Source organism: Podarcis muralis, chromosome 12, assembly GCF_964188315.1.
Source record: "Podarcis muralis chromosome 12, rPodMur119.hap1.1, whole genome shotgun sequence".
NCBI classification, from domain to species: domain Eukaryota; kingdom Metazoa; phylum Chordata; class Lepidosauria; order Squamata; family Lacertidae; genus Podarcis; species Podarcis muralis.
Genome location: NC_135666.1, coordinates 4,334,507 through 4,348,577, shown reverse-complemented (window position 1 = coordinate 4,348,577; position 14,071 = coordinate 4,334,507). Strand labels below are relative to the sequence as shown.

The window sequence follows — 14,071 nt, the reverse complement described above, 5'->3', positions numbered from 1 at the left end:
TTGCGCCATGTTTTTATTGTATGGGAAATCTCAACACAACACAAACGAGTTGCCAACATTTGCGCCCTCTGGGCTCTTGGGCTCATCTTGCCTTTGCAGCTGCCAAGAAAATAAAAAATCACAACTGCTTTTGTCACCCCACCACTTATTGGTGGCTGGAGATAAGGGGCGTGAATTCAGAGGGAATGTAATGTAAAAGGACCCCACAGTGAAATCAAACCCTCCCAAGTGCTCCTATTTCCCAGGACTTAAGCCAGCCAGCTTCAGTTTTCTAACTGAATAAATGCCTTTCCAATTGTTTTTAAAAATAAAGGTCTTTTTGGAAACCAATTTTTTGTGCCATAAAGTTTATTATATGGAAAATCAAGGTGTGTAACACCTCACCTCCAAAAACTATTGCAAAAACTAACAAGTTTAGGGGAAAGCTTTAAAAAGTGGGAAGGTCAGGGGGCCTTGGTGGGTGTCAAGGAAGGTATCTGAGGGTGCCATGGAGTCCACCTGCCACCCTGGGAACCTCCGTCTGGACCCTGAAGATGAAGCAGATCACCACTTCCTATGTAATGGGTACACCATGTGTAACTTTAACTCGACCAGAGATGGTCTTTGCTCTCGGCTGGGTGTGGAGGTAGCGATTGGGAGTGTGAGGAGGTGCCAGCACAGCAGGCGGGCGATGCTCCCAGGTTGCCCTTGTTGCGACCCAAAGGGCTGGGACCTGCCTCCTTCGCATCCAGCTCCCTCTGGCCACCTGCACAACACCCACCTCCCAAAGAAGGGATTTGGAGAGTCCCTTTCAGAAGAAGCAACTGTTAACGGAGAAATCTGAGGGCTCCCTTGGACAAAAAAACAAGGACACCAGCCAGGAATACCGGAGCAAAACAGCAGCCAGTAGGCTTGGTCTTTATTGGAGACTGTCGCGACAGGACTCCCACCTGCCACAAGGTGGAACAAGATGGAAGCCCCAAACAAAAGAGCCCCCAGACTTTTATTAGCTCCAGTGGTGCAATCGGTTAGCGCGCGGTACTTATACAGCAGTACTAGAGCAGAGCGATGCCGAGGTTGTGAGTTCGAGCCTCACCTGGAGCACATGTCTTTTGGGGCTGCTCAGCTTTTGGGCTCTGGCGGGAAAAGGGGGATGGGGGGGTATTATAGCCCGTCGGCGGAGCCGCCACAGCCGCGCGGGGAAGGACGATTTTCCATGCAAGGGGAGGAAATGAAGGAGAATAAAAGGGGAGAATTGCACAACCCCCTTGCCTTGCAAACGGGAGGCGATCTGTACGCCTTTCCGCCTTTGCATTTGCCATGCAGGGACAAAGGACACAAATAGGCTTGGAAATTGCTTATGTGTGAGTGCCTGGAGGCGGCTGGAGGATGGATTGAGGTTGAATCCTGACAAGACAGAAGTACTGTTTTTGGGGGACAGGAGGCGGGCAGGTGTGGAGGACTCCCTGGTCCTGAATGGGGTCACTGTGCCCTGTGTCATTTTGGACTCACAGCTGTCCATGGAGGCGCAGGTCAGTTCTGTATCCAGGGCAGCTGTCTACCAGCTCCATCTGGTACGCAGGATGAGACCCTCCCTGCCCGCAGACTGTCTCACCAGAGTGGTGCATGCTCTGGTTATCTGGACTACTGCAATGCGCTCTATGTGGGGCTACCTTTGAAGGTGACCCAGAAACTACAATTAATCCAGAATGCGGCAGCTAGACTGGTGACTGGGAGCAGCCACCGAGACCACATAACACCGGTCTTGAAAGACCTACATTGGCTCCCAGTACGTTTCTGAGCACAATTCAAAGTGTTGGTGTTGACCTTTAAAGCCCTAAATGGCCTCGGTCCAGTATACCTGAAGGAGCGTCTCCACCCCCATCATTCTGCCCGGACACTGAGGTCCAGCTCCGAGGGCCTTCTGGAGGTTCCCTCCCTGCGAGAAGCCAAGTTACAGGGAACCAGGCAAAGGGCCTTCTCGGTGGTGGCGCCCGCCCTGTGGAACGCCCTCCCACCAGATGTCAAGGAAATAAGCAGCTATCTTCTCTTTAAAAGATATCTGAAGGCAGCCCTGTTTAGGGAAGTTTTTAATATTTGATGCTGTATTGTTTTTAACACTTGATTGGTAGCCGCCCAGAGTGGTTGGGGAAACCCAGCCAGATGGGTGGGGTATAAATAATAAATTATTATTATTATTATTATTATTATTATTATTATTATTATTATTATTGTTGTTGTTATTATTATAGTTGGGTGTTTTAATCTCGAAACAGGAGACAGGGCAAGGCAGGGGTTTTTTATTATTTCATTGTGAGGTCTGAGGGGTGATGCGGATGCCTCCCCAGATGCTGCCATTGTGAGGTCACAAAAACATTGGGCAGCTGAGAGGGTATAAATGCTGGCCAAGTCAAAGGCCGAGGCAGTTGCCTCAGTGGAGGCACTCAGCTCGGGTGGTCTCCTGCCCCGTGGGGCAAGCTGGCCGGAGGAAGGAGGCGATCGCCCGGCGCTGGGAGGCTGTGGAGCAAGGAGAAGGCAAGTTGAGGTTTACTTGCTGGTGGGATCGCACTTGAAGGTGGATGAAATTCAGCTCTGAAGCAGGGGGAGGTCTGGCAATGGACCTGGCGCGGCTGTTGGTGGTGGACGGATTGCCGGAAGGTTTGCATTCAGTGCCTGGTTGATGCTGCAAGGCTACAAGACTGGCCGAGGGGATGCAAGCGGGTTTGGAAGCCTAGTTTGTTTATTAACAGGCGGACAAGCCGAGGAGGGAAGCTGCCCCTTTGGCGGCGGGTGAGTGTCCCTAGGCGGATTCTGTGGTGAGGGAAAGTTGCCCATCGGCTTCTAGTGGTGGCGCCTAGGTGAAGCCAGGTTCACATTTGGGGATGTCAGCTGGCCGATCCATTTGTGAACGCTATCTGGTGACATTCACCTGTGTCTTTGGCCCTCAACCTAAGGTCAACAGAGCTACCTTTTGAGAATGTCAGCTTGCTGACATTCGTAGAGCTCTTGACCCTACGTCGACGGCCAAAGCGAGGAGGGCAACTACCCGGCACAGCCCTAGAGGTGGATAGCAGGGGAACCGGTGTAGTCCCATGTGGATCTACCGCTTCAAACTGGTGAACCTCCACTTCTGCAACCTGCCTGGACGGGGCAGGCCAGTCAGGGATGAAGTTGTCAGACCAAAGCCTGTGGAAGAGTCTGGGTGGACGCTGTGATAGTCGCCATCCCATCAACGTGTTTGCCTTTGCCTTTCAGGGACATCCAATGCCGGCGAGGTTTTCCCCAAGACCAGATGGTGGCGGCAAGCTGGCAAGCGGAAGGAGGCGATCGCCTGGCGTTGGGATGCTGTGGAGCAAGGAGGAGGCAAGGGGTCTGGGTGGACGCTGTCGGATGGTGGCCACCCCACTCATCTGTTTGCCTTTGCCTTTCAGGGACGGCTGGAGCCGGCAAGGTTTCCCCCAAGACCAGCCGTGAAAGTCATGAAGAGAACCGCAGGACTTAAGCCAGACAGCTCCTGTTTTCTAAATAAACGGCTTTCTAATTTTTTACAAAATAAATATTTTCTGAAAAGAAACCTGTGTTTCGTGCCATGTTTTTATTGTATGGGAAATCTCTAAGTAGTGATGTCACAGGAAGAGGGGGCTGCACCCCCTTGTGACATCACAGGGAGTTGGTAGCCAATGGCCACAGCTGGGGAAACATCTGCACAGCCCTCCCTGGCCTCACAATGGCGGGGGTCACCTCATTTTTAATAACTGCTGAGGTGCCCCAACTTCCTGTGATGTCACAAGCGGACATGGTGAATGAGGGGAAAGAGGCAGTTTCCGGGGGGGGGGGGAGCAGCCCTGGTAGTTTGGGGCCAGACAGGGCCCTCCGGGAACACAGAAACTAGTTGCCAACATTTGCGCCCTCTGGGCTCTTGGGCTCATCTTGCCTTCGCAGCTGCCAACAAAATAAAAAGAAATCAAACTGCTTTTGTCACCCCACCACTTATTGGTGGCTGGAGATAAGGGGCATGAATTCAGAGGGAATGTAATGTAAAAGGACCCCACAGTGAAATCAAATCCTCCCAAGTGCTCCTATTTCCCAGGGACAGTTGCCCAGCCACAGGACTTAAGCCAGCCAGATGCAGTTTTCTAACTGAATAAATGCCTTTCTAACTTGTTTTTAAAAATAAAGGTCTTTTTGGAAACCAATTTTTTTGTGCCATGAAGTTTATTATATGGAAAATCAGGGTGTGGAGTAAAATAAAAGGGGGGGGGGGATAATTAAAAATAACACCTCAGCTCCAAAAACTAATGGTTTTGGAGCACTGCAAAAACTAACAAGTTTAGGGGAAAGCTTTAAAAAGTGGGAAGGTCAGGGGGCCTTGGTGGGTGCCAAGGAAGGTGTCTGAGGGTGCCATGGAGTCCACCTGCCAACCTGGGAACCTCCGTCTGGACCCTGAAGATGAAGCAGATCACCACTTCCTATGTAATGGGTACACCATGTGTAACTTTAACTCGACCAGAGATGGTCTTTGCTCTCGGCAGGGTGTGGAGGTAGCGATTGGTAGAGTGAGGAGGTGCCAGCAGAGCAGGCGGGCGATGCTCCCAGGTTGCCCTTGTTGCGACCCAAAGGGCTTGAAGGGACAGGATACCCAAATCCTGTCTGTGAAATCACCCCAGGCCTCAAAACTGTTCCTCACAAGATGCTGTGCATAGGCAAAATGTTACTTTTAAAGGCTAATGAATAGGCTCTGTCATTGCCAAGAATACTCAGGCCTGAGAACTGAATCTTATCTCGTTCTAGTTGCAGCATCTTTGGACATGCTCCTCGACCCCTTGTCTTTCATTCCCCTTTCCTGGGAAGGGTGCCAAGAGTCCACATTAGTCCCAAGACAGCTTTCTGTTCATGCTCAGAGGAACTCATGGGCAGGCCTCTGGAAGAAGGAGGAGAAAGGGGGAGGGAACTGGAAGGGGTATATATGCTCTGTGCAAATGACTATGAACTCGTGCATGCTTTTTGTGAACTATCACACTTGCTCCTTCTACCAGTTCATGGATGGTAGAAATAAAGCTTTTTCTCTGAAACTATTCCTTGAGTGTCTGTTGACTCCCACTTCCCTTTCCCGGGCGCAATATTTTTCTCACCCGAGGGCAAAGCCTCATAAGGCTACAGGTGGACTTCCGGCGGAAACTGCAGCCATGATAAGAAGTGCGAGATAAACCCTCCGGGGGGTCTCGAGCGGTGTGGGGGCTATTTGAGAGGTTTCGCGAAGGCTACGCGGACCTCGGAACCTCGGGAAGAGATCCTGAGGGGCGCTGGTACCCAGCGGTGCTCTCTTGCTCCCTGGGTCTCAATAATAGACTCAGGGACGGGATTGAGCTGCGGGCACGAAGGGGGAGCAACTTTAAACCCACACCGTGAAGTCTCAGACTTCTTATGAAAGCAGTTAGCTTCCAAAACCAACAACGAATTCGGACCTACAGCTGAAGGAGCTAATCCGAGCACTGCTTTAAAACTTGAAATCTATTAGAATTCGGTGAGTTACGAGATGCAGAAAGGGAGTCCGTCCCGGACAACTGGGAGAAAATGGCGCACGGCGGAAGGTTGGAGGAAGGAGGAGTGAAAAGAAGTTTCCGCTGAGTGAGTGTTACTTTTTAAGCCCTCAAACACAAATTACAAAGTGTTGAGGCAAAGCTACTTTTGAAATGACTACTGGGGAAAAAGTACTGTAGGTGTCTTTTGATCGGCTTGGGACGGGTCTCTGTCGGATGGAGGCAAATCACTAAATAATTCACCGCACTCCTCCATTTTAAGTGAAGAGGGTCTCAGCTATACTGGACTTACAAAAAGATCTGGACTGCAGACTCAAAGAGAAAGCAAGGAGAAACCCTGACGGTAGGCTTCTACACTGTCTTTTGACAGTTTCTTGAGGGGGCCAAGACCAATATTAAAGGAACAAAGAAGGAACAAAGAAGGAACAAAGCTTTTTCTCTGAAACTATTCCTTGAGTGTCTGTTGACTCCCACTTCCCTTTCCCGGGCGCAATATTTTTCCCACCCGAGGGCAAAGCCTCCTAAGGCTACAGGCTGGGACCTGCCTCCTTCGCATCCAGCTCCCTCCGGCCACCTGCACGACACCCACCTCCCAAAGAAGAGATTCGCAGAGTCCATTTCGGGAGAAGCAACTGTTAACGGAGAAATCTGAGGGCTCCCTTGGACAAAAAAACAAGGACACCAGCCAGGAATACCAGAGCAAAACAGCAGCCAGTAGGCTTGGTCTTTATTGGAGACTGTCGCGACAGGACTCCCACCTGCCACAAGGTGGAACAAGATGGAAGCCCCAAACAAAAGAGCCCCCAAACTTTTATTAGCTGCTAAATCCCAGTTGCTGGAAACCACAAGGCTCTTGTGCTTGGATTATACTTGCAGGTTTCCCAGGGGCAGCTGGTTGGCCACTGGTGAGTTCAGGATGCTGGTCTAGATGGATCACTGGCCTAATCTAGCAGGCTTTTCTGGTGTTCACGAAGAATGAGCAAGATAATAATAATAATAATTTATTTGTACCCCGCCCATCTGGCTGGGTTTCCCCAGCCACTCTGGGCGACTTCCAACCAAATATTAAAATACAGTAATACATCAAATATTAAAAGCTTCCCTGAACAGGGCTGCTTTCATATGTCTTCTAAAAGTCTGGTAATTGTTGTTCTCTTTGACATCTGGTGGGAGGGTGTTCCACGGGGCGGGTGCCACTACCAAGAAGGCCCTCTGCCTGGTTCCCTATAACCTCACTTCTCGCAGGGAGGGAACCGCCAGAAGGCCCTTGGAGCTGGATCTCAGTGTCCGGGCTCAACAATGGGGGTGGAGACGCTCCAGATATACTGGACTGAGGCCATTTAGGGCTTTTACCTTTGCCATTTACCTTGTCCAGCCCACATTTTAACCAGCGTCTCTGTAAAAATATTATGAGGAACTTATTGAAATCAAGGTAAACTATGTCCACAGTGTTCCCCTGATCCACTTCTGGGTTGCCGTGGAGCGCAACTCGAACGCGCTCATCCCGAAGCACATTCAACCCGAGGTATGACTGTAGTTGTTTATCTCTTTGACATCTGATGGGAGGGCGTTCCACAGGGCGGGCGCCACCACCGAGAAGGCCCTCTGCCTGGTTCCCCGTAGCTTTGCTTCTCGCAATGAGGGAACCGCCAGAAGGCCCTCGGCACTGGACCTCATTGTCCGGGCAGAACGGTGGGGGTAGAGATGCTCCTTCAGGTATCCTGGGCGGAGGCCGTTAAGGGCTTTAAAGGTCAACACCAACACTTTGAACTGTGCTCAGAAACGTACTGTTTGCCATGAAGATGTGCCATGAAGCCATGCCATGGGCTAACCAGAGCTTGCCAGCCTCACTGTCTGCTGGTTCCATGATGCCAGTCTTGCAATGTAACAAGAGCCGCCTCGGATCAGACTGAAGTCCTGTCTAGTTAGGCATTCTTTCCTACACTGGTCAGGCAGGTGTGTGAGCGCTTCAGCCCTCTTCCACTCCAGCAACTGCTATTCAGGAACAATTTTTTCAAAATACCCATCACTGTAAGAGAAAGAGGAAAGGTAAGGAAAAAAAGGTGTGCATTTTTGCATAATTAATAGGGGCTGCACATTCAGCTCTTCCGCTTGAAAAAATGCTGAGTTGCTTGGGGAATAAATTATTCTTTAGTTTGGAATGCCCACAGGCTGGTGAATAGTAGTGACTTAACTCTCAGGAATGTTGCTTGCAATAAATATTAGAGAACGTTCTGCCAAGTTAAAATACAATTTAATGGTAAGTAGTAGTTATGTCAGGAAAGCACAGACCTGGGAGGAGACGCCCGTCTTTGTTAAATTAGGTCAGAAAAACATATAATTTTATTTTGTACATGTGTTGTTGTTTTTTAAAAACTAGTTTTTCCTATAGATATAAGGTTGTGTAAATCTTTGGTCTTTCCCCCCCTTTTCATCATTTTATCATCTTTGTTTCAAAATTTTCCTTTCCCCCCCTTTCTTTTCTTTTCTTTTCTTTTTGTATTTAACTCTGAAATACTTACCTTCGTTGTATGTTTGTATCTTTGTATTTTAAACCAATAAAGATTTAATTTAAAAAACAGCAACAAGTTTTTCCTATCTATACAGTGGTACCTCAGGTTACATACGCCTCAGGTTACATACGCTTCAGGTTACACACTCCGCGAACCCAGAAAAAGTGCTTCAGGTTAAGCACTTTGCTTCAGGATGAGAACAGAAATCGTGCTCTGGCGGTGTGGCAGCAGCAGGAGGCCCCATTAGCTAAAGTGGTGCTTCTGATTAAGAACAGTTTCAGGTTAAGTACGGACCTCCAGAATGAATTAAGTACTTAACCCGAGGTACCACTGTATTTTGGTAATTTTATTATGTATACTGTTGTTAAAGTCTGTTTTATTACTGTGTTTAATGAGGGCTTTATACCACTTTATGTAATCTGCTTAGATTTTTTAAAATGAGAAATACGTGAATCTTCTTTAATACAGAAAGAACAAACCAAGTTCAGAACTGTATTTCTGTGATAGGCCATCGTCTCACAATTTAGACTTGAGTCCTTCTGCATGATCCTACTGTTTCTGGATTGAGTGGTCGATTTGGATGTTGGTCATGGGGTCCCAACCAAACTTGCGATTTGCTATCTGTGAGATGGGAGCTTTGTAGTTGCCCATCTCTGAACTGGTCAGACCAGTCTGTATGTTAAGTTAATGGCCTTAGCTGGTTTGAAGCACCCTTCATTGACATGGCATTAAGACAACTGGGAGGCGAGGGCTAGGCATTCCCTACCCTCCTCACCTGTTGATAGAATAGGCCTGGGGCTAGTCTTTTGCTTTTGATCTGGGTCGAATCAGGAAGCTTCAAAAGACATGCAGACTCTTGCTCTGTGTGCCATGGCTTCAGGGACCACCACTCCCATGAAAGCCTAATGGGAAAGCAATGCCTGTTTGGAGTGTCAACACTGTGAGCCCTTCTGCATTATGTTCTAAATACTGTGGTACGTTGGTTCTCAAACTTAATCCGTTCCGGAAGTCCGTTCCAAAACCAAAGCGTTCCAAAACCAAGGCACACTTTCCCATAGAAAGTAATGTAAAGTGGATTAATCCGTTCCAGACTTTTAAAAACAACTCCTAAAACAGCAATTTGACATGAATTTTACTATCTAACGAGACCACTGATCCATAAAATGGAAGCAATAAACAATGTACTGCAGCCACAACGATCGATCAATCAATCAATCAATCAATCAATAGCTGAACTGGGTTCCACTCAGTCACAAAAACAAAAGCTGCAAAAACAAAAAGGCAAAATACATAGCAAAAACAGACGGACCTCAGCGTAACACTCAAAACGAAAGTGTGGCACTCAAATTGGAAGCGTAACACTCAAAATGGAGCAAATTCAGCTTCCAAGAAAACTTTGCAAACCAGAACACTTCCGTGTTTGTAGTGTTTGGGTACCAAGGCGTTTGAGAACCAAGGTACCACTGTATATGCAAATAAAACCATGTATCCAAAAGATGCCAGTCTCCACTGGCCTTTATTCCAAGGACACAACCTGGGGTATCGGCTGGAACCCCTGAAGTCTCTCGCTGCTCAGAGATTGGGATGCATGCAACAATATATTCTTGGGATGCAATATTTTGCTCAGGGGAGTAGCCAGACCCAGTAGCCGGAATCTTCTTATGACTCTTACGTTCACGCACAGGCAGCTTTCCTGCAGATGCTGGCACGCCAAACCAAGCCCAATTTTTAGCATAGAACTGTAAATCCCAATTTTCACAATCACCAACAGTGCACCTGCAAAATAATACACCCCCAAAGCAGGCACATCTCCTCCAGAGTAAGGCATTGCTATGTGCAATCACTGGGACCAAGCAAGGGATGGGGAACCAGAGGCTGTTAGAGGTTGTTCCTCTATTATTAACCCACATCCCTGGTTGGCGACTGTGCTGGCTGCTGCCAATTGCAGTCCAACAATATCTGGAAGGCCACTGTCTCGCCATTCAAGGATTGTTGTTGTTGTTGTTGTTTAGTTAGTCGTGTCCGACTCTTCGTGACCCTCTGGACCAGAGCAGGCCAGGCACTCCTGTCTTCCACTGCCTCCTGCAGTTTGGTCAAACTCATGCTGGCAGCTTCGAGAACACTGTCCAACCATCTCATCCTCTGTCGTCCCCTTCTCCTTGTGCCCTCCATCTTTCCCAACATCAGGGTCTTTTCCAGGGAGTCTTCTCTTCTCCTGAGGTGGCCAAAGTCTTGGAGCCTCAGCTTCAGGATCTGTCCTTCCAGTGAGCACTCAGGGCTGATTTCCGTCAGAATGGAGAGGTTTGATCTTCTTGCAGTCCATGGGACTCTCAAGTGTCTCCTCCAGCACCATAATTCAAAAGCATCAGTTCTTCGGCGATCAGCCATCTTTATGGTCCAGCTCTCACTTCCATACATCACTACGGGGAAAACCAGAGCTTGAACTATACAGTCCTTTGTTGGAAAGGTGATGTCTCTGCTTTTCAAGATGCTGTCTAGGTTTGTCATTGCTTTTCTCCCAAGAAGCAGGCGTCTTTTAATTTCGTGGCTGCTGTCACCATCTGCAGTGATCATGGAGCCCAAGAAAGTAAAATTTCTCACTGCCTCAATTTCTTCCCCTTCTATTTGCCAGGAGCTGATGGGACCAGTGGCCATGATCTTTGTTCCTGGATTAAGCCCTTAGAAAGTACTTGCATGGACAACAGGTGGCGCTGTGATCATACAGGTGTGATCAAACCAGCAAAACAAAGGGAGAAAGCCAGTCCAAACTTTCAAAAGGGAGTTAAGAGGCCTTTTGCCAGGTACTCGCAAGGGTGTATTTCTCTGAGTGAGGAACACACATTCCAGGCAGTGCCGGATTTACGTATAAGCTAAACAAGCTATAGCTTTGGGCCGCACTCTCTTGCAGACCCCCCAAAAATTAAAGAAAAAAGCCCCCTAGATGTACATTTCCAAAATATAAGATAAAAAACAAAATAAAACTTACATACAGCAACAGTGTTTTGTGTTGTGTAGGCTCCTATGATGTAAGTAAAGGGCCCCACCTGCTAGCCTGCTCCCTAAAATATCCCTGGTTTGCTTATTTCTATATATAGGGTGCCTACATTCTGCACGGACTGGTTGCATGGCAGCATGTGCAAATGGCTTGAGATACCTATGAGGTCCATAAATTACCATAGAGGATATATTCAACACAAAAAACAGTGACAATTTGTGTTGACAAAGTGGTTGGGGAGACTCAGCCAGATGGGCAGGATATAAATATCATCATCATCATTAAGGCCCCATTACCTTCAGTAGCATATATATACATATATATATATACACACACACACAGTGGTACCTCAGGTTAAGTACTTAATTCGTTCCGGAGGTCTGTTCTTGACCTGAAACTGTTCTTAACCTGAACCACCACTTTAGCTAATGGAGCCTCCCGCTGCCGCCACACCGCCGGAGCACAATTTCTGTTCTTATCCTGAAGCAAAGATCTTAACCTGAAGCACTATTTCTGGCTTAGCAGAGTCTGTAACCTGAAGCGTATGTAACCCGAGGTACCACTGTATATGCTGTATTTTTCACTCTATAAGACGCACCTAGTTTTTGGCGGAGGAAAACAAGAAAAATATATTCTGAATGCTTTCGCTGTGCAGTGATCCCTCTTGCTGTTCTGGCTTCTGGGATAGCTGCGCAGCCTGCATTCGCTCCGTAAGACGCACACACATTTCCCCTTACTTTTTAGGAGGGAAAAAGTGAGTCTTATAGAGCAAAAAATACGGTATATATCTATATCTCCTTTGTATGACACCTTTTTTCCCCCACAGAGCTCAAAGTGGGCACGTGGTTCTCCTCTGCCCAATTTCATCCTCACAACAACCTTGTGAGGTAAGTTAGGCTGAGACTGGCTCAAAGTCGCCCTGTGAGCTTGATGACTGAGTGGGGTTGGGATAGATGACCCAAGGGGTCCCTTCCAACGCTACCATTTCATGGTGGTGATATATGGGGGACAACACAAGAACGGGCCTTTTTTGTGGTGGTTCCCCTTCTGTGCAATGCTTTCCCCAGAGAGGCTCGCCTGGCGCCATCACCTTCAGCTGCCCGTGTGTCTGCTTAGCCCTTCAGCCATTAAATAATCTACGGCCTGTTCAATATGTCTGTGTATGCGTGTGCTGTTAGAATGATTATTTTATTATTATGCTGCACGTTACATTTTTATTATGCTGCGTACTTTATTTATTTATTTATTTAATTTATATACCACCTTTTTTTGAAATTCAAGCGGATTTATCGGTAGTGGGGTTTAGATAATAAAAACGAGTTCCTAAAAAAGCAAATAAAAGGGAGAGAGAGAAAACATCAGGAAAGGAGGGGGTGGGAAGTTCAGAAGAAACTTTGCGCATGTTCATAAAGCATCTTATGATGATAAACGCTTTGAAACACTGTTGGAAGGCTTCATAAAAAATGATACGGGAAGATGGAGAGGAAAAAAGTGCCGGTAAATGCCAGCCTTCAAGAAAATACCTCAGGGCAGTATGCAGGATAAATGACAAGATAAAGCACAAGTAAACAAACAAAGAAACAATAACACAACACACCCTTTCCCAGTGATAACACGTAAACAGCTGCAGGATATTATTCAAAGGCCTGGTTGAAGATTTATGTCCCTAATTGTTGCCCTGAGATCTTTGGCTAAAGGGCGGTATGTAAACTAAAATTATCATTGTCTATGGCCTGTTAAAAAAGGGACGTGGATGGCGCTGTGGGTAAAAGCCTCAGCGCCTAGGGCTTGCCGATCGAAAGGTCGGCGGTTCGAATCCCCGCGGTGGGGTGCGCTCCCGTTGTTCGGTCCCAGCGCCTGCCAACCTAGCAGTTCGAAAGCACCCCCGGGTGCAAGTAGATAAATAGGGACCGCTTACTGGTGGGAAGGTAAACGGCGTTTCCGTGTGCGGCTCTGGCTCGCCAGAGCAGCGATGTCACGCTGGCCACGTGACCCGGAAGTGTCTCCGGACAGCGCTGGCCCCCGGCCTCTTGAGTGAGATGGGCGCACAACCCCAGAGTCTGTCAAGACTGGCCCGTACGGGCAGGGGTACCTTTACCTTTACCTTTATGGCCTGTTAAAAGTGTGAGGGGTTATTATTATTACTATGATTATTAGGGGGCTTTACTGTTTAGGGAAGCTTTTAATGTCGGATGTTATCTTGTTTTGGGTGTTTTGTTGGAAGCCGCCCAGATTGGCTGGGGAGACCCAGCCAGATGGGCGGTGTGTGTGTGTGTGTGTGTGTGTATATATATTAGGGGGGTTTACTGTTATTGTGCTTACTTTATCACTATGCCATGCCCAGGGCCGGATTGGGTTTGATGAGGCCTTAAGCTCCTGAAAATAATGGGACCCTTTCTATGTCCAGCTGTCCTTTGTCAACAACAAATTGTCACTGTTTTTTTGTGTTGAATATATAAAAACGTAAAGGTACCCCTGCCCGTACGGGCCAGTCGTGTCCGACTCTAGGGTTGTGTGCTCATCTCGCTCTAGAGGCCGTGAGCTGGTGCTGTCCAAAGACACTTCCGGCTCACATGGCCAGCGTGACGAAGCTGCAGCTGGTGAGCCTGCACCAGCGCAGCACACGGAACGCCGTTTACCTTCCCGCTGTAAAGCGGTACCTATTTATCTACTTGCACTTAAGGGTGCTTTCGAACTGCTAGGTGGGCAGGAGCTGGGACCGAACGACGGGAGCTCACCCCGCCGCGGGGATTCGAACCGCCGACCATGCGATCAGCATGCCCTAGGCACGGAGGTTTTACCCACAGCGCCACCCGCGTCCCATGTTGAATATATGCTCTATGGTAATTTATGGACCTCATAGGTATCTCAAGCCATTTGCACATGCAGAATGTAGGCACCCGCACCCTATAAATGTGTTGTTGTTGTTGTTTAGTCGTGTCCGCCTCTTTGTGACCCCCTGGACCAGAGCACGCCAGGCACTCCTGTCTTCCACTGCCTCCCGCAGCTTGGTCAGACTCATGCTGGTAGCTTCCAGAACTATC

General features: G+C 48.2%; 1 non-coding gene across 1 annotated transcript; it reads left to right on the top strand.

Moving 5' to 3' along the window:
* The first annotated feature begins 988 nt into the window (after positions 1-988).
* TRNAI-UAU (transfer RNA isoleucine (anticodon UAU)) lies at positions 989-1,083 on the top strand. Its single transcript has 2 exons — positions 989-1,026; positions 1,048-1,083. It is a non-coding gene; the product is annotated as a tRNA-Ile (tRNA).
* The last annotated feature ends 12,988 nt before the right edge of the window (positions 1,084-14,071 follow it).